This window comes from Triticum urartu, chromosome 5 (genome assembly GCF_003073215.2).
Source record: "Triticum urartu cultivar G1812 chromosome 5, Tu2.1, whole genome shotgun sequence".
Lineage (NCBI taxonomy): Eukaryota > Viridiplantae > Streptophyta > Magnoliopsida > Poales > Poaceae > Triticum > Triticum urartu.
The window spans coordinates 101310536-101336196 of record NC_053026.1 but is presented as its reverse complement, the minus strand read 5'-3'; positions in this window follow the sequence as shown (position 1 = coordinate 101336196).

Below are 25661 nucleotides of genomic sequence, written 5' to 3'. Positions count from 1 at the left end.
TGAGGCTATATTTTTATTCACCACACGATATGTGTTTTCCTTGGAGCGTCTTATATGATTTTAGTCTTTTCTTTTTAGTTTACCACAATCATCCTTTCTGTGCACACCTTTTGGGAGAGACACACATGAATCGGAATTTATTAGAATACTCTATGTGCTTCACTTATATCTTTTGAGCTAGATAATTTTGCTCTAGTACTTCACTTATATCTTTTAGAGCACGGTGGTGGTTTTATTTTATAGAAATTATTGATCTCTCATGCTTCACTTATATTATTTTGAGAGTCCTTTAGAACATAATGATAATTTGCTTTGGCTATAAAATTGGTCCTAATATGATAGGCATCCAAGATTGGTATAATAAAAACCTTCATAAAAGGTGCATTGAATACTATGAGAAGTCTGATACTTGATAATTGTTTTGAGATATAAAGATGGTGATATTAGAGTTGTGCTAGTTGAGTAGTAGTGAATTTGAGAAATACTTGAGTTGAAGTTTGCAAGTCCCTATGCTGACCGTTGTGTAACAAATTTGAAACATGAGGTGTTCTTTGATTGTCTTCCTTATGAGTGGCGGTCAGGGATGAGCGATGGTCTTTTCCTACCAATATATCCCCCTAGGAGCATGCGCGTAATGCTTGGTTTTTGATGACTTGTAGATTTTTGCAATAATTATGTGAGTTCTTTATGACTAATGTTGAGTCCATGGATTATACGCACTCTCACCTTTCCATCATTTCTAGCCTCTCCTATACACTGCATTTCCCTTTCTCACCTTGAGAGTTGGTGCAGACTTCACCGGTGCATCCGAACCCCGTGATATGATACGCTCTGTCACACATAAAGCTCCTTATATCTTCCTCAAAATAGCCACCATACCTACCTATTATGGCATTTCCATAGCCATTCTGAGATATATTGCCATGCAACTTTCCACCGTTTCATTTATGACACGCTTCATCATTGTCATATTGCCTTGCATGATCATGTAGTTGACATCGTATTTGTGGCAAAGCCACCATGCATAATTTATCATACATGTCACTCTTGATTCATTGCCCTTCCCGGTACATCGCCGGAGGCATTCATATAGAGTCATATTTTGTTCTAGTATTGAGTTGTAATCATTGAGTTGTAAATAAATAGAAGTGTGATTATCATCATTAATAGAGCATTGTCCCAAATAAAAAAGGGTGGAAAGTCCAAATAAAAAAGGAAGGCCCAAAAAAAGAAAAAAAGGGGATAAAAAGGGACAATGCTACTATCCTTTTTTTCCACACTTGTGCTTCAAAGTAGCACCATGATATTTATGATAGAGAGTCTCTTGTTTTGTCACTTTCATATACTAGTGGGTATTTTTCTTTATAGAACTTGGCTTGTATATTCCAACAATGGGCTTCCTCAAATACCCTAGGTCTTCGTGGGCAAGCAAGTTGGATGCACACCCACTTAGTTTCTTTTGTTGAGCTTTCATACATTTATAGCTCCAGTGCATCTGTTGCATGGCAATCCCTACTCCTTGCATTGACATCAATTGATGGGCATCTCCCTAGCCTGTTGATTAGCCGCGTCAATGTGAGACTTTCTCCTTTTTTGTCTTCTCCACCTAACCCCCATCATTATATCCTATTCCACCCATAGTGCTATATCCATGGATCACACTCATGTATTGCGTGAAAATTGAAAAAAGTTTGAGATTACTAAAGTATGAAACAATTTCTTGGCTTGTCATCGGGGTTGTGCATGATGAGAGCATTCCTGTGTGACGAAAATGGAGCATGACCAAACTATATGATTTTGTAGGGATGAACTTTCTTTGGCCATGTTATTTTGAGAAGACATGATTGCTTAGTTAGTATGCCTGAAGTATTATTTTTTATGTCAATATTAAACTTTTGTCTTGAATCTCTCGGATCTGAATATTCATGCCACAATAAAGAAAATTACATTGAGAATTATGCTAGGTAGCATTCCACATCAAAAATTATGTTTTTATCACTTACCTACTCGAGGACGAGCAGGAATTAAGCTCGGGGATGCTTCATATGTCTCCAATGTATCTATAATTTTTTATTGTTCCATGCTATTATATTATATGTTTTGGATGTTTAATGGGCTTTATTATACACTTTTATATTATTTTGGGGACTAACCTACTAACCCAAGGCCCAGTGCAAATTGCTGTTTTTTGCCTATTTCAGTGTTTCGCAGAAAAGGAATATCAAACGGAATCCAAACGAAATGAAACCTTCGGGAGAGTTATTTTTGGAACAAACGTGATCCAGGGGACTTGGAGTAGACGTCAAGAAAGGTGCGATGAGGCCACGAGGCAGGGAGGCGCGCCTGTCCCCCTGGGCGCACCCCCTGAGGGAGTCCTGGACTAAGGGGTCCTCCGACGTCCGGTCTGTTAGCCATGGGCCTAACTAATGGGTTGTGAAGATATGAATGCCGGAGACCGCACCCGTGTCCGTATGGGACTCTCTTTGGCATGGAAGGCAAGCTTGGTGACTAAATATGTAGATTCCTTTCTTTGTAACCGACCTTGTGTAACCCTAGATCCTCCCGGTGTCTATATTAACCGGAGGACTTAGTCCGGAGAGGGATATCCATTATCATAACCACACAAGCTAGACCTCTAGGTTTTAGCCATTACGATCTCCTGGTAGATCAAATATTGTAATACTCATAGTCATCAAGATCAACCAAGCAGGACGTAGGGTATTACCTCCATAGAGAGGGCCCGAACCTGGGTAAAACATTGTGTCCCCTGTCTCCTGTTACCATCGACCTTAGACGCACAGTTCGGGACCCCCTACCCGAGATCCGCCGGTTTTGACACCGACATTGGTGCTTTCATTGACAGTTCCATTGTGTCATCATCAAGAGGTTCAATGGCTCCTTCAACCATCTACAATGATGCTACCCAAGGGGGAGTTTTCCTCCCGAGACAGATCTTCGTGTTCGGCGGCTTCGCTCTGCGGGCCAATTCGCTTGGCCATCTGGAGCAGATTGAAAGCTACGCCCCTGGCCATCAGGTCAGGTTTGGGAGCTTGAACTATGTTGCGGACATCCGTGGAGACTTGATCTTCATCGGATTCAAGACCGTGACTGCCACTCCGGGTCACCCCGAGGGACATGACCTAAATCTGTCATTGGACTGCATCCAGGGGACAGCTCCCATAACCGCTCTGGCCTTAGATCCAGAGCAGACTGCGCCATCTGAGGACGGGAGGATCAACCCCACCACGGAGGCCACAGATTCCACGGTGTTGGAGCTGCACATAGACTTGATCTCACACGATACCCGTGCCACCGGAACTCCAGACTCGTTTCCGACTGTAAGTTCCGAACTGTGTGAGCCCGTGGACGCCGAACTTGATCGTTTATCAATCTTCGAATTCAGCGTCGGAGACATCTTCCAGCACTCGCCTTTGGGCGACATGCTAAACTCATTAAAGAACCTGTCCTTGGCGGAGGACTCACAGCCGAACTATATCCGGTTCGCACTAGGGGCTGACGATGGAGAATTTTGCTGAGGTTTAACCGACACACTTGATTATGACTCCGAGGACATCGACGGTATGGATGACGATGCCGGAGAAGCAGAGGCACAGAACCCGCCGTTCATCGGACGCTGGAAGGCCACTTCCTCGTATGATGTATACATGGTGGATGCACCAAAGGAGAACAGCGGCGATGACAAGGAAGATCCAGCCGAGGATAAACCTTCCGAAATACAATCCAAGCGCCGGCATCAGTGGCGCCGCTCTAAGTCACGCCGCAGTAAAGATAGCAGCACCGACACAGGAGAAGCTAACACTCCAGAAGGTGCCGAAGACAACGAAGACCTCGTTGCAACAGCTAATGAACAAGATGAACGGGAAGATGAGCAGGTTAGCCCTGGTAAACAGGCCACACACGAAGACTCAGAGGACGGAAGTTATCTTCCGCTCTCCGAGGATGAGGTGAGCCTCGGCACCGACGAATTCATTGTGCCTGAGGAACCTCTTGAGCAGGAGCGCTTCAAGCGCCAGCTAATAGCCACTACAAGGAGCCTGAAAAAGAAGCAGCAGCAGCTTCAGGCTGACCAAGATCTGCTCAATGATAAATGGACCAATGTCCTAGCAGCCGAAGAATATGGCCTCAAGCGCCCAACCAAAAGTTACCCAAAGTGCAAATTGATACCTCAGTTTGACGAGGAGGCGTCGGAATACATACCACCATCGTACAATGCAGCTGACCGACCACCACGTGGTCGGGACAAAACGGCAGCTCACGCCGAACATCAGCCCACCCCGCCTCATCGCACAGGTAGAGGTAAATTAGCCCACGGCCATACATATGACCTCCGGCAAAACCTGAACAATAAAACAGGACATACCAGATCAATCTACGGATCGCGAGGATGTGCCTCGACATGCGACGACGGCCACCTATTCGGACGTGACAAACTTAGTCATGCGCGGGCTGAAAACCGCAGACGGGCTCCATCAGAGCTACGTCGCGATACGACCCGATATAGAGGCGCCGCACACCCTCAGTGCTTCACTGATGAGGTCATGGATCATGAATTCCCAGAAGGGCTCAAACCCATGAATATAGAATCATACGATGGAACCACGGACCCCGCGGTGTGGATCGAAGACTTCATTCTCCACATTCATATGGCCCGCGGCGATGACCTCCATGCCATCAAATACCTCCCTTTAAAACTCAAGGGGCCAGCTCGACATTGGCTCAACAATCTACCTACAAATTCTATTGGCAGCTGGGAGGACTTGGAAGAGGCCTTCCTCGATAATTTCCAAGGTACATATGTTCGACCTCTGGACGCTGATGACTTAAGCCATATAGTTCAACAGCCCGGAAAGTCCGCCAGGAAATTCTGGACTAGGTTCTTAACTAAAAAGAACCAAATCATCGATTCTCCGGATGCCGAAGCCCTAGCAGCCTTCAAACACAGCATCCGCGATGAATGGCTCGCTCGCCACCTCGGCCAAGAAAAGCCAAAATCCATGGCGGCCCTCACGGCACTCATGACCCGCTTTTGTGTGGGCGAGGACAGTCGGTTGGCCCATAGAAAAAACAATGCAAGCGATGCCGGCACCCCTAAAGTTAAAAACAACAAAGATAAGTCTCGACGCAACAGATACAAGCGTTGAAACAACAGTGATAACACCGAGGACACGACAGTCAATGCCGGATTCAGTGGCTCTAAGTCCGGTCAGCGGAAGAAGCCATTCCAAAAGAACAATTCAGGCCCATCTAGCTTGGATCGCATACTTGATCGTCCGTGCCAGATTCATGGCACCCCGGACAAACCATCCAATCATACAAATAGAGATTGCTAGGTTTTTAAACAAGCCGACAAATTAAACGTCGAGAAGAGGGAAAAGGGATCGCAAAGCAAGGACGATGACGAAGAGCCCGACAACGGAACACAGGGGAACAGAAGAAGTTTCCCCCTCAGGTGAAAACGGTGAACATGATATACTCTACCCACATCCCCAAGAGGGAGCGCAAGCGTGCGCTCAGGGACGTCTACGCGATAGAGCCAGTCGCCCCAAAATTTAATCCATGGTCGTCATGCCCGATCACTTTTGATCGCCGGGATCATCCGACCAGTATCCGTCATGGTGGCTCGGCCGCACTGGTCTTAGACCCAATAATTTATGGGTTCCACCTGACTCGCGTCCTTATGGACGGAGTAGCAGTCTCAATCTGCTCTATCAGGATACGACGCGAAAAATGGGCATTAACCCATGACAGATCAAGCCCACCAGGACTACCTTCAAAGGAGTCATACCAGGTGTAGAGACCTGCTGTACGGGCTCAATCACACTAGAGGTTGTCTTCGGATCTCCGGACAACTTCCAAAGCGTGGATTTAATCTTCGACATCGTCCCCTTCCGCAGCAGCTATCACGCATTGCTCGAACGAACCACGTTTGCTCGATTCAATGTAGTACCACACTATGCTTATCTCAAGCTCAAGACGCCTGGTCCACGCGGCGTCATAACGGTCAACGGAAATACGGAACGCTCCCTCCATACAGAAGAGCACACAGCTGCCTTAGCAGCAGAAGTACAGAGCGGCCTTCTCAAGCAGAACCTTAATTCGGCTACCGAGCCCACGGACACCGTTAATAGGGTCTGAACTACTATGCAGCAGGAGAGCTCGGCTCGTCAGGAGCTCGACTAGCAATCTGGCCTCTGTCTCAGTCCCGATCAAGTGGTAGCATTCGTGCCGCGTGTACATAACTACGCACTAAAAATCCCATGGGCATCGATGGAGGCATAGCTAGCTTGTGGTCCATAGTACGGCTCAACCGACATCAGATACACACATACTTTCACTTTTACTTGTTTTCTTTTCAGGTCTCAATCCCATAGGACCCATCTGATGGTCTGGTCATCGGTCCTCTTGAAGGATAAACACACCAAGACGGCGAGAAACGCAGACATATGGGGACTTTTTAGGTGATTTCGTTAACGATAACCCTACCTGTTTTTCAGGACCCACATGCAGCTCTCCCTTGGTTTTGCATGTCAAATAGCCTGTTGCTTATCGCACTACCTGTATCAATGCGATTTGACGTACTAATTAAATTACAATGAGAACAGTTTGTGGCTGGAGCTTTAGGACCCCAGCTTTTTACCTTTGTACCTTTTCCGTTTTCTTTCTCTTTTTTAGCTCCCTTGCAGATAACCCTATTAGATAGCACCCATAAACTTTGGTACGTTTTATGTTAGCCAGGGGCTTCATAGCACCCCACATTACGGCAACAAAAGTCCGAACACTTTTTATAAGTACAGTTTGGCACCCCGAATTTAGCATTATATGCATTGGCACCGAATCATGTCTTTGGTCAATAGTTGGGTTGCCCGGCTCCTGTGCTTGCTACTGTACGTTCCGCTATATCGGCTAAGGTAGTAAAGGGAGAACTAATGTGATTGTGCCTTGGTTTATCCAAAGGAGCACCTTAGTAGAGAAAGCCGAAAACTGACTATCATGATGCGGCGAGAGCCGGTCAGCTATTCGGAGGTTACAAATCGTTGGAGATTTTTTCCACATTATGCGAAGGACTGGTACTTCCTGATCAGATGCTTATAGCACACTAGTTCAGATACTAGGGGCTGAGCCCATGTTTTTATTGTCGAACTCCTATGGCTAAGTGAGGGCGTTACAGCCGCATAGTCTGGTTGCCTGGTTCGTTGCGCTAAAGAACTCCTTCAAGGACCATTTAATTGGATCAAGATTGTTTGGATTCCATCCCGAACACCCCCGTACTACCTACGTGGGGGCAGAAGCCGACGACTGGTTAACCCTTAGATTTCATACAACACGGCCGCACAGGAAGTAAAAATTTAAAAACATAACAAGCATTATATTGCACAATCACTTTGTTTTATCATACAAGGTAGAGGGAGCTCGAATACATTCATTCAAAGATAGTGTCTTTCGCACAATGATTCGCAACAATGCGGGACCCTTCCAAGACATCGCCGAAGTATCACTCGGGTGTGCGGTGCTCCTTGCCCTCCGGCGCCCCCTCAGTCGCTAATTTGACAGCGTCAAGCTTCGCCCACCAGACCTTGCAATAGGAGAAGGCCAGACGTGCACCCTCAATGCAGGCGGACCGCTTGACGACGTCCAGCCGAGGACCGGCATCCACTAGTCGCTTCACGAGGCCGAAGTAACTGCCGGGTATAACTTCGGCTGGCCACAACCGGATTATTAAATCCTTCATGACCTGTTCGGCCACCCTATGCAGCTCGACCAGCTGTTTTAGCTGATCGCTGAAGGACATCGGATGTTCTGGTGCAAGATATTGCGACCATAATAGCTTCTCTGTGGAGCTCTCTTCTTCGACTCGGAAGAACTCTGTGGCGTCAGCCACTCTGCGTGGCAGATCAGTAAAAGCCCCTGGAGAACTCCGAATCCGGGTTAGTAAACGATATTTCATCTTCACATTCTTGCTTTGCATATTGAATGCCTTACCCATGACGATCTTCCTGGCCTCCTGGATCTCCTAGAGGGTGCCCTGGGCCTCATTCTGGGCTGCCTCCGCACTCTGACGAGCCTTGGCTAGTTCGGTCTCTTGAACCGACGCATCGCGCTCCAAGGCCTCACACTTCTTCACCGCGTCCCCGAGCTCCTATTGGACCTCACTGACTCGGGCCTTGAGCTTCTTCCGAGCGGTCTGCTCCTCGACAACCTTCCCTTCGGCTTCAACTAGGGCTTGTTTCAGGGCCTCGACCTCGGTCATCGCCTCTGTACACGTCATGGCATTTCGGTCATTGCATATCATTTTCCTTTTTTTGAATACATAACAGGTTATTACTTACCTTGTTTTTGCTGGAGCTGCCTCTTCACCTGGCCCAGCTCCTCCTCGGCCTCCACCAGTTTCCTCTTCAGTCTGGAGACTTCGGCAGTATGCGAGGCTGCAGCCAACAGCGACGCCTGTGTTTACATTTCAGAAAAATTTAGTTAGTTTCCTGCAATAGGGGATTGACCCTCTATCCGGATTTTTCATTCTAAACACCGCACAGTGTCTCAAGGGCTACTGTCTATATTGGGATTTTCTCTTTTTTGTGCCGCTTACCTCAAAACCTGTCAGCAGGCTGCTACAGGCTTCGGTTAGTCCGCTCTTGGCGGACTGAACCCTTTCAATTACCACGCTCATAAGGACATAGTGCTTGATACGTCTCCGTCGTATCTATAATTTTTGATTGTTCCATGCCAATATTCTACAACTTTCATATACTTTTGGCAACCCTTTATACTATTTTTGGGACTAACATATTGATCCAGTGGCCAGTGCCAGTTCCTGTTTGTTGCATGTTTTTTGTTTCGCAGAATATCCATATCAAACGGAGTCCAAACGGGATAAAAACCGACGGAGATATTTTTTGGAATATATATGATTTCCGGGAAGAAAAATCCACGCGAGACGATGCCCGAGGGGGCCACGAGGCAGGGGGCCGCGCCCAAGGGGGACAGGTGCGCCCTGACCCTCGTGGCCACCCCGTAAGGTGGTTGGTGCCCTTCTTTCGCTGCAATAAAGCTAATATCCGGATAGAGATCGTGTTAACATTTCAGCCCAATCGGAGTTACGGATCTCCGGGAATATAAGAAACGGTGACAGGGAAGAATCTGAGAACGCAGAAACAGAGAGACAGAGAGACATATCCAATCTCGGAGGGGCTCTCGCCCCTCCCATGCCATGCAGGCTAAGGACCAGAGGGGAAACCCTTCTCCCATCTAGGGAGGAGGTCAAGGAAGAAGAAGACGAAGGGCCCCCCTCTCCCCTTCTCTTCCGGTGGCGCCGGAACGCTGCCGTGGCCATCATCATCACCACAATCTTCACCAACAACTTCACCGCCATCATCACCAAGTCTTCCCCCCTCTATGCAGCGGTCTAACCTATCTCTTACCCGCTGTAATCTCTACTTAAACATGGTGGTCAACGCTATATATTATTTCCCAATGATGTATGGCTATCCTATGATGTTTGAGTAGATCCGTTTTGTCCTATGGGCTATTTGATGATCGTGATTGGTTTGAGTTGCATGTTTTATTATTGATGCTGTCCTATGGTGCTCTCCATGTCGCGCAAGCGTGAGGGATCCCCGCTGTAGGGTGTTGCAATACGTTCATGATTCGCTTATAGTGGGTTGCGTGAGTGACTGAAACACAAGCCTGAGTAAGGGGGTTGTTGCATATAGGATAAAGAGGACTTGATACTATAATGCTATGGTTGGGTTTTAACTTAATGATATTTAGTAGTTGTGCATGCTTGCTAGAGTTCCAATGATAAGTGCATATGATCCAAGTAGAGAAAGTATGTTAGCTTATGCCTCTCCCTCAAATAAAACTGCAATAATGATTACCGGTCTAGTTATTGATTGCCTAGGGACAAATAACTTTCTCGTAACAAAAAGCTCTTTACTAAAAATAACTTAGTTGTGTCTTTATCTAAACAGCCCCTACTTTTTATTTACGCGCTCTTTATTATCTTGCAATCCTATCCAACAACACCTACAAAGTACTTCTAGTTTCATACTTGTTCTAGGTAAATCGAACGTCAAGTGTGCGTAGAGTTGTATCGGTGGTCGATAGAACTTGAGGGAATATTTGTTGTACCTTGAGCTCCTCGTTGGGTTCGACACTCTTACTTATCGAAAACTGTTGCGATCCCCTATACTTGTGGGTTATCAAGACCTTTTTCTGGTGCCGTTGCCGGGGAGCAATAGCATGGGGTGAATATTCTCGTGTGTGCTTTTTTGCTTTATCACTAAGTAATTTTTATTTGCTGTTCTTAGTTGTTCTCTATATTTAGTTATGGATATGGAACATGAAATACCAAAAATATTAGGTGTACTTTCTTCTGATGGAGATGGGGAACCTCCTAAAACCCTCGATGCTCAATATGTGAAAAATATTATGTACCACTTTGATAATCCTGAGAAAACCTCATTCAATCTAGTAATGGGAGTAACATTGGATCAACGTGAATACTTTAGGGATTATCGCTTGACACAAGAAGGGAAACTATTATGGGATCAAATTTATATATTGTATTGGTATGCTAGGCAACTATGCTTGAGATATGATTATACTTGTTGCTCTAGGGTGAAGGCTCCGCACCTTCCCTTTTCATGTGAATTTAATGATAATGAGACCTTGGCTTCTTATTCTAGAGGTATATATGATTACTATAATGTGGAACAAATAGAAGAATTTGTTGCTTTTAAGGGTGCTTATGAAATTGAATCTTTGTTTGAAAAGTATGAAGCTTTTGATGATGATGATGTTTATAGGCCTGAAAATTTAGCTATCCTAAAATATTGCTATGATAATTATGAATATAATTCCTATATTAATGCGCTTATTAAGAAAGTCTCCGCTGTCCAAGAAGAGACTAATATTTTGTAGGAATCTATGGAAGAAGAAGTTGGTGAAACTGTGAGCTCATTGGATGAAAAAGATGAGGAGGAGAGCGAAGAACAAAAGGAGGAAGAGCGGATTGATCACCCGTGCCCACCTTCTAATGGGAGTAACTCTTCAACTCATACATTGTTTAATTCCCCTTCACGCTTACCGAAGGATGAATACTATGATAATTGCTATGATCCCATTGATTCTTTTGAAATATCCCTTTTTGATGATGCTTGCTATGCTTGTGGCCAAGATGCCAATATGAATTATGCTTATGGAGATGAACTTGCTATAGTTCCTTATGTTAAACATGAAATTGTTTCTATTTCACCAACGCATGATAGTCCTATTATCTTTTTGAATTCTTATAACTACACTATATCGGAGAAGTTTGTGCTTATTAAGGATTATATTGATGGGTTGCCTTTTACCATTGCACATGATGATTTTGATGAATATAATATACATGTGCTTGCTTCTCCTACTTGCAATTATTATGAGATAGGAACTACATCTCCGCCTCTTTATGTTTCCAATGCAACAAAATTGCAAGAAACTTGTTATACTATGCATTGGCCTTTACTTTGTGTGCATGAATTGTTCTTTTATGACATGCCTATGCATAGGAAGAGAGTTAGACTTCGTCATTGCATGATATATGTTACTTTGTGCTCACTACTAAATTACAAATCGTTGTTAATTAAAATTGGCTTTGATATACCTTGGGATCCGGGTGGATCCATTACTTGAGCACTATATGCCTAGCTTAATGGCTTTAAAGAAAGCGCTGTCAGGGAGACAACCCGGTAGTGTTAGAGAGTCATTTATTTCTGTTGAGTGCTTTTATATAGTTTTAAAACAACAAAAACAAAGAGGGGAACCCAAAACTTTTTCAAAAAGGAAAGTGAAAGTGAGAAAGACAAGCATTGTTGAAGTGGGAGAGCTCCTTGAACTTTGTTCATGCTCAAGGCAACTTTGTGAATCTTGATTATAGAAACTTTTCAACAAAAATAATTATCCCCTTGTAAAATTCCATTGTATTATAAAATAATGTGCCAAGGTTTGCCTTTAGGATGTTTACATTTGCTTGATGGTTTGTACGGTGCAGGACAGAAACTTTGGCTGTAGTGCGCAATTTTACATTTTTAGATGGAACATAAAATGGTTCTGATTCTTTTTTCACTATCTTTATATACAAATTTTTATTTTTCATAATTTTGGTAGAATTTTTCAAGTATCATAAGTATGGTGAATGTTCAGATTGTTACAGACTGTTCTGTTTTAGACAGATTCTGTTTTTGATGCATAGTTTGCTTGTTTTGATGAAACTATCAATTTATATCAGTGGATTAAGCCATGAAAAAGTTATATTACAGTAGACACAATGCAAAAACAAAATATCAATTGGGTTGCAACAGTACTTAGAGTAGTGATTTACTTTATTATACTAACGGATCTTACCGAGTTTTTTGTTGAAGTTTTGTGTGGATGAAGTGTTCGATGATTGAGAAGGTTTGGATGTGAGAAGAAGGAAGAGAGGCAAGAGCTAAAGCTTGGGGATGCCCGAGGCACCCCAAGTAAATATTCAATGAGACTCAAGCCTCTAAGCTTGGGGATGCCCCGGAAGGTATCCCCTCTTTCTTCAACAAGTATCGGTATGTTTTCGGATTCGTTTCGTTCATGCGATATGTGCAATATTGGAGCGTCTTTTGCATTTAGTTTTCATTTTTATTTTATGAACCATGATGGTATGAGATAGTCCCTGGTTGATTTATAGAATGCTATATGCACTTCACTTATATCTTTTGAGTATGGCTTTATAGAATGCTTCATGTGCTTCACTTATATCCTTTGATGTTTGGATTGCCTGTTTCTCTTTACATAGAAAACCACCATTTGTAGAATGCTCTTTTGCTTCACTTATATGTGTTAGAGCATGGGCATATCTTTTTTAGAAAGAATTAAACTCTCTTGCTTCACTTACATCTATTTAGAGAGATGACATGAATTGGTCATTCACATGGTTAGTCATAAAATCGTACATAAAACTTGTAGATCACTGAATATTATATGTTTGATTCCTTCCAATAGATTTGGGATATAAAGATGGTGATATTAGAGTCATGCTAGTGGGTAGTTGTGGATTAGTAGAAATACTTGTGTTGCGGTTTGTGATTCCCGTAGCATGCACGTATGGTGAACCGTTATGTGATGAAGTAGGAGCATGATTTATTTATTGATTGTCTTCCTTGTGAGTGGCGGTCGGGGACGAGCGATGGTCTTTTCCTACCAACCTATCCCACTAGGAGCATGTGTGTAGTACTTTGTTTCGATAGCTAATAGACTTTTGCAATAAGTATGTGAGTTCTTTATGACTAATGTTGAGTCCATGGATTATACGCACTCTCACCCGTCCACCATTGCTAGCCTCTCCAGTATCGCGCAACTTTCGCCGGTACCATAAACCCACCATATACCTTCCTCAAAACAGCCACCATACCTACCTATCATGGCATTTCCATAGCCATTCCGAGATATATTGCCATGCAACTTCCATCATCATCATATACATGACTTGAGCATTCATTGTCATATTGCTTTGCATGATCGTAAGATAGCTTGCATGATGTTTTCATGTTTTGATGTCACTTCTATGCTAGATCATTGCACATCCCGGTACACCGCCGGAGGCATCCATATAGAGTCATACTTTGTTCTAGTATCGAGTTGTAATATTGAGTTGTAAGTAAATAAAAGTGTGATGATTATCATTATTAGAGCATTGCCCTAGTGAGGAAAGGATGATGGAGAATATGATTCCCCCACAAGTCGGGATGAGACTCCGGACTTTAAAAATAAATAAAAGAGGCCAAAGAAGCCCAAATAAAAAAAAGAGGCCAAAGAAGCCCACCAAAAAAATAAAAAAAAATAAAAAAGAGAGAAAAAGAGAGAAGGGGCAATGTTACTATCCTTTTACCACACTTGTGCTTCAAAATAGCACCATGTTCTTCATATAGAGAGTCTCTTGAGTTATCACTTTCATATACTAGTGGGAATTTTCATTATAGAACTTGGCTTGTATATTCCGATGATGGGCTTCCTCAAATGCCCGAGGTCTTCATGAGCAAGCAAGTTGGATGCACACCCACTTAGTTTTCAGTCTGAGCTTTCATACACTTATAGCTCTTAGTGCATCCGTTGCATGGCAATCCCTACTCACTCACATTGATATCTATTGATGGGCATCTCCATAGCCCCTTGATACGCCTAGTTGATGTGAGACTATCTTCTCCTTTTTTTGTCTTCTCCACAACCTCCACCATCATATTCTATTCCACATTTAGTGCTATATCCATGGCTCACGCTCATGTATTGCATGAAAGTTGAAAAAGTTTGAGAACATCAAAAGTATGAAACAATTGCTTGGCTTGTCATCGGGATTGTGCATGATTTGAATATTTTGTGTGGTGAAGATGGAGCATAGCCAGACTATATCATTTTGTAGGGATAACTTCCTTTAGCCATGTTATTTTGAAAATACATGATTGCTTTATTAGTAGGCTTGAAGTATTATTGTTTTTATGTCAAATGATAGACTATTGCTTTGAATCACTCATATCTTAATATTCGTGCCATGATTAGATATGTGATCAAGATTATGCTAGGTAGCATTCCACATCAAAAATTATCTTTTTTATCATTTACCTACTCGAGGACGAGCAGGAATTAAGCTTGGGGATGCCGACACGTCTCTGTCGTATCTATATTTTTTGATTGTTCCATGCCAATATTCTACAACTTTCATATACTTTTGGCAGCTTTTTATACTATTTTTGGGACTAACATATTGATCCAGTGCCCAGTGCCAGTTCCTATTTGTTGCATGTTTTTTGTTTCGCAGAATATCCATATCAAACGGAGTCCAAACGGGATAAAAACCGACGGAGATTTTTTTGGAATATATATGATTTTTGGGAAGAAAAATCCACGCGAGACGGTGCCCGAGGGGGCCATGAGGCAGGGGGCGCGCCCCAGGGGGGCAGGCGCGCCCCTGACCCTCGTGGCCACCCCGTAAGGCGGTTGGTGCCCTTCTTTCGCTTCAAGAAAGCTAATATCCGGATAGAGATCATGTTAAAATATCAGCCCAATCGGAGTTACGTATCTCCGGGAATATAAGAAACGGTGAAAGGGAAGAATCTGAGAATGCAGAAATAGAGAGAGATAGAGAGACAAATCCAATCTCAGAGGGGCTCTCGCCCCTCCCATGCCATGGAGGCCAAGGACCAGAGGGGAAACCCTTCTCCCATCTAGGGAGGAGGTCAAGGAAGAAGAAGACGAAGGGGACCCCTCTCCCCTTCTCTTCTGGTGGCGCCGGAATGCTGCCGTGGCCATCAGCATCACCGCAATCTTCACCAACAATTTCGCTGCCATCATCACCAACTCTTCCCCCCTCAATGTAGTGGTGTAACCTCTCTCTTACCCGCTGTAATCTCTACTTAAACATGGTGGTCAATGCTATATATTATTTCCCAATGATGTATGGCTATCCTATGATGTTTGAGTAGATCCATTTTGTCCTATGGGCTATTTGATGATCGTGATTGGTTTGAGTTGCATGTTTTATTATTGATGCTGTCCTATGGTGCTCTCCATGTCGCGCAAGCATGAGGGATCCCCGCTGTAGGGTGTTGCAATATGCTCATGATTCGCTTATAGTGGGTTGCGTGAGTGACTGAAACACAAACCTGAGTAAGGGGGTTGTTGCGTATGGGATAAAGAGGACTTGATACTATAATTCTATGGTTGGGTTTTACCTTAATGATATTTAGTAGTTGCGGATGCTTGCTAGAGTTCCAATCATAAGTGCATATGATCCAAGTAGAGAAAGTATGTTAGCTTATGCCTCTCCCTCAATTAAAGCTGCAATAATGATTACCGGTCTAGTTATCGATTGCCTAGGGACAAATAACTTTCTCGTAACAAAAAGCTCTTTACTAAAATTAAGTTAGTTGTGTCTTTATCTAATCAGCCCCTACTTTTTATTTACGCGCTCTTTATTATCTTGCAATCCTATCCAACAACACCTACAAAGTACTTCTAGTTTCATACTTGTTCTAGGTAAAGCGAACGTCAAGTGTGCGTAGAGTTGTATCGGTGGTTGATAGAACTTGAGGGAATATTTGTTCTACCTTTAGATCCTCGTTGGGCTCGACACTCTTACTTATCAAAAACTGTTGCGATCCCCTATACTTATGGGTTATCAGTGCTCATCCACAATGGAAGCGCCTCACAGCGCTTCCAGCAGATTATCCAGTGCCCCTGGTTGGACAGGGGTCACCGGTGGAATAGGCATCCCCCTTCTTTCAAAGGAGGTTGCGTGCTGGATTCCGGAGCCGCATCGGTCTCCAAAATCGAGTCTGGCTGAGGACCGAACTGAATACGACCCTCCCCACCAGTCTCCTTGGGGATTGATTCCCCCTGGTGTCCGGTGACGGGAGTTTTGCCTTCTGGTGCCTCCTGAGCCTCTCCCCCGCCTGGAACAGTCCTTTGGGACAGCACTTCCGCATCACCTTGGCCTTGGGGGAGTGAGCGGCCGGCGGTGACTCGCTGGCCATCGCCTTGGAATCCAGCGAACCTCCTGACGAGGATCGCGGGGACCTGTTGTGGGTTGGACTACAATAACATAACCAATCATGTCAATGCAACAAGGAGGAGAAACTTTATGGATGGATATAAGTCTTAGCACTTACGATGCGGCCCGCGGCTTAGTGCGGGGGCGTTGCTCTGGACTGGTTTTGACGTCCTATGCAGAGCTGCCCAGGAGTGGGCCTTTCCCCTTCTTGGGCGCCTCCGCCTCCAGAATGGTGGAGGCCGCCCTCTTTTTCTTCGCCTTGCCAAGGGGAGGGTTGTTTTCCTCCTCCTCCTCATCATCGTCACCTTCAGGGATAGAGGATTGAGTCTTGTATTCGGACGTTGCGTCCGAAGCACCCTTGCGGCGGGGGCCACTCCGGACGCCCTTGGCCTTCCCTGTGGCCTTCTTCTTCGGCGCCTTGTAGGGCGCCGGCACCAGCATCTTCGCTAAACGTGGGATGACAGGTTCTTCAGGCAGCGGAGCCGGATATTGGATCCGCTTGGCCCTCTCCATCCAGTCCTGAAGAAACGATGACGATAAAAGCTTAGTCATCATCCTTGAAACAGGCAAGCGAGGGATGCAGTAAGAATAACATGCATCGTTGGTGAGGTGGTTAATGTCATGACCGTGGTCCGAATCTATGGCTGGTGGTGTTTTGTTGCCTTTAAAAAGCAACCTCCAGGCATCTTCATGAGTGGTTTTGAAGAGCCTCTTCAGGGTATGGTGCTTCTTCGGATTGAACTCCCATAGAGGGCGGCTTCGGCTTTGGCATGGGAGAATCCGGCAAACTAGCATCACCTGGATTATAACGACAAGTTTGATATCTTTATCCACCATGCTTTGTGTCGGCGTCAAAACCGGCGGATCTCGGGTAGGGGGTCCCGAACTGTGCGTCTAAGGCGGATGGTAACAGGAGGCAGGGGACACGATGTTTACCCAGGTTCGGGCCCTCTTGATGGAGGTAATACCCTATGTCCTGCTTGATTGTTCTTGATAATATGAGTAGTACAAGAGTTGATCTACCATGATATCAAAGAGGCTAAACCCTAGAAGCTAGCCTATGGTATGATTGAATGTTGTCCTACAGACTAAAACCCTCCGGTTTATATAGACACCGGAGGAGGCTAGGGTTACACAAGGTCGGTTACAAAGAAGGAGATATACATATCCGTATTGCCTAGCTTGCCTTCCATGCCAAGTCGAATCCCATCCGGACACGGGACGAAGTCTTCAAACTTGTATCTTCATAGTCCAACAGTCCGGCCAAAGGATATAGTCCGGCTGTCCGGAGACCCCCTATTCCAGGACTTCCTCAGTAGCCCCTGAACCAGGCTTCAATGACGATGAGTCCGGCGTGCAGTGTTGTCTTCAGCATTGCAAGGCAGGTTCCTCCTCCGAATACACCACGGAAGAGTTTGAATACAAGGACAGTGTCCGATCCTACAAAATAAGTTCCACATACCACTGTAGATAGAATAATATTTCCACAAATCTAATCTGTAGACACGTTTTGATAGCATGACATCACGCCATGACCCGGTCATTATTCGAACTGTTTCTCTCAACCAGCTCCGCACATAACGCGAGGCAGTTTTCTTGACATGTCTTGTCAAAGCAGAGATCGTGTCCCCCTTATCACGGGATTCTCATCAATACAAACGTGGGTAACCCAACCGTGCCTGTTGGTATGACTCCTAGATCTTAGGTAAATCCCAAACGGCCACGAGGAGGATGCCTGGTATTCACCCTCTTTATAAAGGGGACGAGGCTTTTTCTTTTTTCCCTCCCGTGCTCAATCGAATCCTTCCCCCGCCTCGAGTTCTAACACCCAAAGCTCAGATTAGGTGCTTTAGACCTTCAACTATGTCCGAATCCAACCTTCAAGGTTAGTGGATGCCTTCCTCCGTCACAGATGAGGACATCAAGAAGTTGAGGGAGGCCAGATATCTGACCGCCGAAATTTCGCATAGGCTGCCCGCCCGAGGGCAGGTCGTCCCTACTCCCGAACCCAACGAGAGCATTGTGTTCGTCTCCCACTTCCTCCAAGGGCTAGGCCTCGCTCTGGATCCCTTTGTTAGGGGTCTTATGTTCTATTACGGGCTGGATTTTCACGATCTGGCCCCGGATTCCCTTCTTCACATCTCATCATTTATTGTCGTATGTGAGGCCTTCCTCCGCATTACCCCTCACTTCGGCCTGTGGCTCAAGACCTTCGATGTGAAGCCGAAGATGATCGGGGGGCAGCACGCAGCGTGCAGAGGTGCTTTAATAAGCAAGAATGCTGACGCTCCATGGCCAGAGGGTTCCTTCCCACAGATGTCCGGATTGTGGCAGCGGGAGTGGTTTTACATCACAGCTCCCCGAAGTGCCAAGTGGGTAGCTGCCCCCGCCTTCCGCTCGGGCCCCCCACCACAACTGATGTGATGGATTAGCAGGGGGCTGAGCTGGGGTCCAGCCAAGGATGTGCCAATACTACAGAGCCATATCCAAGATCTCTTCGAGGGAGATTTTATTCTGGTTATGGTAATGCAAGTTATGCTGGTTCATCGAGTCCAACCTTGCAAACGCCGGCCCCTCCGCATGTGGGAATTCAACCCGGAAGGACCGCGAGTTATTCAGCATTTCCTCGGCATGACGCACGAAGAGATGTACAAATTGTTCTTCAGACCCCAAATAGAGTGTTCGGACACCACCGAGGACGTGGGCCTAAGCTGTACTTTTATTTATCATGGCATCATTCTAAAGAGCCACTCTTTGACCAGGACTAGATAACAAAGGCGGTGATGATCAGGTGTTCGGCCCCCCTTCTTGAGGGCTTGGACAATCCGGTATTGGACAAGATGCTCGAGCCGGCGCCTTATCCAGCGCCCTCGAAGGACGATGATGGGGGGAATACAGAGGGCGAAAGCGGGCCTCACTCGCTACTCATTCCAGCCGGGGGGATAAGCACCTCTGCGAGGGAGGACAATCAAAGGGAAGAATCTAACATTCTCTCTCCCCGGGGTAGGAAGAGGACTACCTCTGAAGATCCGGAAACTAAGGTTTCCAAACGGGAGAAGAAATCTTCATTAGAGGGTCCTGCCTCGGAGGGTATTCTTGCCGCACAGTGTCCGCACGGAGATCAGCCCTCTACTGAGCTGTAAGTAATTGAAAAGTACTTTAATAGTGGAAATATCCTACCTTACTTCCGAAGACAATAACCAGTGCTTATAAATTGCAGTACGGATCGTAGCCCGTCTCGACAGAGTTCGTCTTCAGGGGATCTTCTTCCGGAGATGATGGAGAGCGAAACTCCTCCCCCCGACACCCCGCCTCACGCAGCGGGCGACCTTGATGTGTCGTCGCGAAGGGTATCTCCGGATCCATTAAGGTCGGAGGATAACCCTTTGGCTACCCGGGATTCCCAGTATCCGGCTCTTAAAGAGAGCGACAACAAGGGTCCGTACAGTGTGCGGTCGAACACGCTGAAGGGTCTTCTGGGGCAAGAGGCTGTCTCGGAAGTGCATCGTACGCTAATGGGTACGGTAATTGAAAGGATTTCATCCACTGAAAACGGTTTGCATGAAGCCTTTATGAGTCTGCTGAAAGGCTTCGAGGTACGTGAGATAGTGTATGTTTTTGATAGTACCGCATACATTAGGTGTGCCCTATGCAGATAGTAGCCCCTGAGACTCTGGTTGTAGTGGAAAACGGCGGCAAACAGAGGATCATAGTCCCAGGTAATAACCAGACCGCCTTTATGTGCAGGTGGCTAAAGCTCCGGTGGCTAGCCGGACCGATGGGTTTGCCGAGCTAAAGAGGCAACTTGATGCGGCAGACGCCAACATCGTGCTTGTCAACAAGCGACTTGACGAGGCATAGGGTGAGTGATTTATCTGGTGAGCATCACATAATAAGAGTAGCATGATGCCAGTATCTTTAATATGTTGTGTGACTGCAGATGGAGCTGCCACCCTGGAGACCCTTCAGGCGGAGCTTGCCCGAGCCAAGGAGCAAGCAAGGAGTAGCAATGCGGCCGCTCTAAAGGCGGCCAAAGAGTTAAGGGCTGAACAGGTCGCGCATTGCGAGAGCAGGGAAAAATAGCCAAGATGGCTGTAGAGTTAAAAGATGCCGTTGACCGTTACCAGCTTCTTGAAGAAGAAAACCGGGCGAAGGCGACGGACCTGGAGAAGGCCCTGGTGGCTGCCAAGGAAGCTCGCTCCAAAATTAGAGCGACGAAGGAGGAGCTGAATCAAGCTGCAGATATCGTGTCTGGGAAGCCCTTCTTGTTGCGGACTAAGTTCGGAGATCCGAAGTACGCTCCTATGGACCGGCTATGGAGTTCGGCAGACGCCTACATGGATTTGGCTGCAAGTGCTGCTGATGCGGCCGAGTACTTCAAGGATCAAAAAGGTCCCGAAGTGGAAAGGCTGTTCTGGTTGCAGTTTCACACTCCAGCCCGTCCGCTTCTGTTGAATGAGCGATTGGCCGAGTGGGCCGAGCTCCATAGGTTGTCCGGACTTGCCATGACGTCCGTTGTGGATCACCTATGGCCGGGAGGGCCAAGGCCGAATAGCTACTTTAGTTTAGTGCAACAATTCCTTCGTGCTGTGCCATGCATTGATGCTGTAAAGAGATCGGCGTGCATAGAGGGTGCGTGGATGACCTTTGCCCGTGTCAAGACATACTGGGAGGAGATGGAGGCCACCACTATTGCGACACAGGGTTCAGCTGTAGGCCGAGTGGCTGTCGAGCAGTACTTTCAAGAAGTTCTTGAAGGCGCTCGTTCGATAGAGGCTCAGTGCTCGAAGAATATTATGTTCTAGTGACATGTATTCCCACTGTAAAAACAATGTTTTATTGAATTATCAAGGTTGTATTTATACTTTTGCCCGAAAGTACTATGATGCCTCATGTGCGGCCGTTTATGTATATATGTATATAACCTGAAAGTTTTGCAGTCATCGGCTTCCGCCCCCACGCATATAATGCGGGGGTGTTAGTGAAAATGCGTATCCACACTTGATCCAATGTCTTGGTCTGTTAAGGAGGTGATAGCGCGGTGAACGAGGCAATCGTACTATACTGCTTTAACACTTTCACTTAGCCATAGGAGTTTGACAGTGGGGCTACTATATAGCCCCTGGTACTTCTGCGCTCGTCCGAATACGGGGCACGTACATACATGACCGGGAAACGGCCCTTCGTTAATGCGGAGGAATCCTGAAGATTCCGATGAGTCATCGAGTGGTTGACCAGTCTCTCGCTATATCATGACAGTCAGTTTTCGGCTTTCTCTACTGAGGTGCCCATCCGGATGAACTAGGGCACAATCGCTGTAGTTTTGCCAGTGCTACCTTAGCCGATATAACGGAACGTAAGGTACCAAAACGTGGGAGCTAGGCAAACCCAACATTTGACCAAAGACATGATTCGGAGCTGATGCATATAGGGCCAAACTCGCGACGCCGAACACTCCCTAATGTGTTCGGTCTTTATAACGTATACCGGGCTAAACAATGCCCTTAATAAGAAACCCCATGTGTCAAGGTACGTGCAAAATCCTGGCGTGGCCACATGCCAATAACGCCAGCATCCTTCTCGGTTGTGCGGAGTATCCAGAGGATATGAGCAACAAGAGACAGTAAAAAAGGTTTATGCAGGTCTTAATCTAAAAAGAAACCTTTGGGCGGGTCCCTGCTGCACGTCTGTGCCTGTGTCTCCGTTGTGCCGTGTCCTGGATGGGTGTAGCACGATTATCATTTGTAAAAGGAAAGAACTTAGGTGAAAGTTGCCATGCCAAAAAAGGAAGAATTGGTTATTATCAATTAACTATCAAAATTCAGGAGAAGTCAAGTTGAGCCGGGCTGGCCCTGATTACATGCGGGGAGCCCCTGGTACCGTTTATGAGGGTTTGATCATCAAACCCATCTCATGTATATGTGATGGAACGCCGGACTCGTCTAACCGTGTCCGTGGTCTTGACGACCTGCCATTTTTTCTGGTTGGTGAGGCCGTCTAGTTCGCGGCTGTTAGAGCCGCCGCCTCCTCTCCCGTACGTAAAAAATGTTCGGTATTCCGCTAACTGTGATGATGCCACGTGGACCAGGCATCTTGAGCTTGAGAAAAGCATAATGCGGTATTGCATTAAAACGAGCGAAAGCCGCCCTTCCGAGTAGTGCTTGATAATCTCTTCGGAATGGAGCGATGTGAAAAGTTAACATTTCACTTCGGAAGTTATCGGGAGAACTGAATACCACCTCTAGTAGTAGAGAGCCCGTACAACGGGCCTCTTGGCATGGTATTACTCCCTTGAAGGTAGTATTACTGTGGTTTATTTGTGTCGGGTTTATCCCCATTTTGCGGACTATGTCCTGATATATCAGATTTAGATCATTGTCGCCGTCCATCAGGACTCGTGTGAAATGGTACCCATTTATGATTGGGTCTAACACCAAGGCCATCAGTCCTTCGTGCCGGATATTTGTCTCGTGATACCTATGATCAAAATTGATCGGGCAGGCCAACCAGGGGTTGAACCTAGGGGTGACGGGCTTTGTGGCTCGTGCGCATCGGAGTGCATGATTGCTTCTCCTCTTTGTCACATGGATCATGTTTACGGTTTTAACCTCTGGCGGGAACTTTTTCTGTCCTCCGGCGCTTTGCTGGCGAGGTTCATCCTCGTCTTCGCTTGGTGTCTCTTCCCCTTTGTGTTCGGCGTTTAGCTTACCAGCCTGCTTGAAGACCCAACATTTTCTGTGGGTATGATTTGCAGTTTTGTTTGGGGTGCCATGAATCTGACAGAGTTTGTCAAGAATTTTGTTTAGGCCAGATTGTCCTTCTCTGCTGCCTTTGAAAGGCTTTTTTCGCTGACCTAGTCGGGAGCCCCTGAATCCGGCATTTACTGCCGTGTTGTCTGGTCTACCTTCTTTTATTTCAACACTTGTTTTTGTTGTGTCGTGGTTTACCATTGCCATCCCTAACTTCAGATGTGCTTGTGTCGCTGGTGCTGCTATGGGTCAACCAGCTGTCTTTGCCCGCAAAAAATTGGGTCATGAGGCTTGTTAGGGCTGCCATCGTTCTCGGTTTTTCTTGGCCGAGCTGTCTGGCGAGCCATTCATCTCGGACGCTGTGTTTAAAAGTTGCTAAGGCTTCAGCGTCCGGACAGTCGACGATTTGGTTCTTCTTGGTGAGGAACCTGTTCCAAAGCTTTCAGGCGGACTCTTCGGACTATTGGACTATATGACTTAAATCGTCTGCATCCGGAGGTCGGACATAAGTCCCTTGAAAATTGGCCCGGAAAGCGTCCTCGAGCTCCTCCCAACTTCCAATTGAGTTTTTGGGGAGGCTTTTCAGCTAGTGCCGAGCTGGCCCTTTAAGCTTGAGGGGCAAGTATTTAATGGCATGGAGATCATCTCCACGAGCCATATGAATATGGAGGATGAAGTCCTGTATCCAGACTCCAGGGTCTGTGGTCCCGTCGTACGCCTCTATGTTCACCGGTTTGAATCCCTCTGGGAATTCATGATCCAGCATTTCATCGGTGAAACATAGGGGGTGTGCGACACCCCTGTATTGCGATGTTCCATGATGTTCGGACGGTTGTAGTATTCGGTTTTGGTTTTGTACCGGAGCGCACTTCCTAGATCGTGTGTTGACTTATGCGCGACCTTGTTAGCCGCTCTATGACGCTCACAAGGTGGTGAATCCGGCCGGTTGGTTGTATCATTCTTGGGCTGTGTGGGCTCTAGGGCCTCATCGTCGAATTTCGGTAATAGCTTGCGCTTTGGATAGCTATTTTTATGGTAGCTTCCACCATACTTTGTTACTTTGTTCCACCTGCTGTTGAGTGTATCTTGTGCTACCTTGAGCCTTTGCCTCTGTTTCTTCAGGCTCCTCGCTGTGGCAATAAGCCTTCTGCGGAGGTTCTCTTGCTCCAAGTGTGTTTCTGGGATGATGCGTGCATCTTCGTCCGGACTGCTTTCTTCCCCCGACGGGGTTTGATGAGGCTTATCCTTCGTGTCATCGTGTTCGGACGTCGGATCCGTACTATGTTTGCAGTTTGCATCTTGATCATTTTCTGCCAACGGGGTGGTGCAGTTGTTGTTTCTTCCAGAGTCGAGTGGAATATTATTCCCTCTTGCGCTGTTATCGCTGTTTTTGCTATGGCGGGACTTAGAGCGGCGCCACTGACGTTGGCGCTTGGGTTGATTGGAGGGTGCATCCCTCGCTGTCTCTTTGCCATTACCCTCTCTGGGTGTATCCACCATGTATACGTCATGTGATGAAGTGGTGGTCCGGTGCCCTGTGGGCGGTGGTTCCTGTTTGTCTCCGGCATCGTCGTCCATACCGTCGATGTCTTCGGAGTCGAAGTCGAAGATGTCGGTTAAGTCGTCGACAGTGGCTACTAAGTGGGTGGTGGGTGGGCAGCGAATTTCTTCGTCATCTGCATCCCATTCTAGCCGGACATAGTTTGGCCAAGGTTCTCCTGACAAGGAGAGAGACCTTAATAAATTTAGCACATCTCCGAAAGGTGAGTGCTGAAAGATATCCGAGGAGGTGAACTCCATGATCGGCGCCCAGTCGGATTCGAGGGGCACGGATGTGAGCGGCACAGAGTCCATGGCCGGAGATGAATCAAGTGGTTTGGCGACACGGCTCTCGTAAGGGGTGAAGTCAGTATCTGGCTCTATCGCCACTGAGAGTGCGGCCTTCATGGCGAGGTCTATCCCTCCGCTCTCGGATGGCGCGATTTGCTCCGGGTTAACGGCCGGAGTAGTTGTGGATGCGATCTCCCGAACACTGTCCGACGGCAGAGTTACGTCATGCTCGTCGCGACTGTGCGGCGCGTCCGGCATGGGTTCGAATCCGTCGAAGATCAAGTCTCCACGGATGTCGGCCGTGTAGTTCAAGTTTCCAAATCTGACCTGATGGCCAGGGGCGTAGCTTTCGATCTGCTCCAGATGGCCAAGCGAATTGGCCCGCAGTGCGAAGCCACCAAATACGAAGACCAGTCTGGGGAGGAAAGCCTCACCCTGGACCGCATCGCTAGCAATGATCGAAGGAGCCATCAAGCCTTACGGTGACGACACAGTGGAGCTCTCAATGA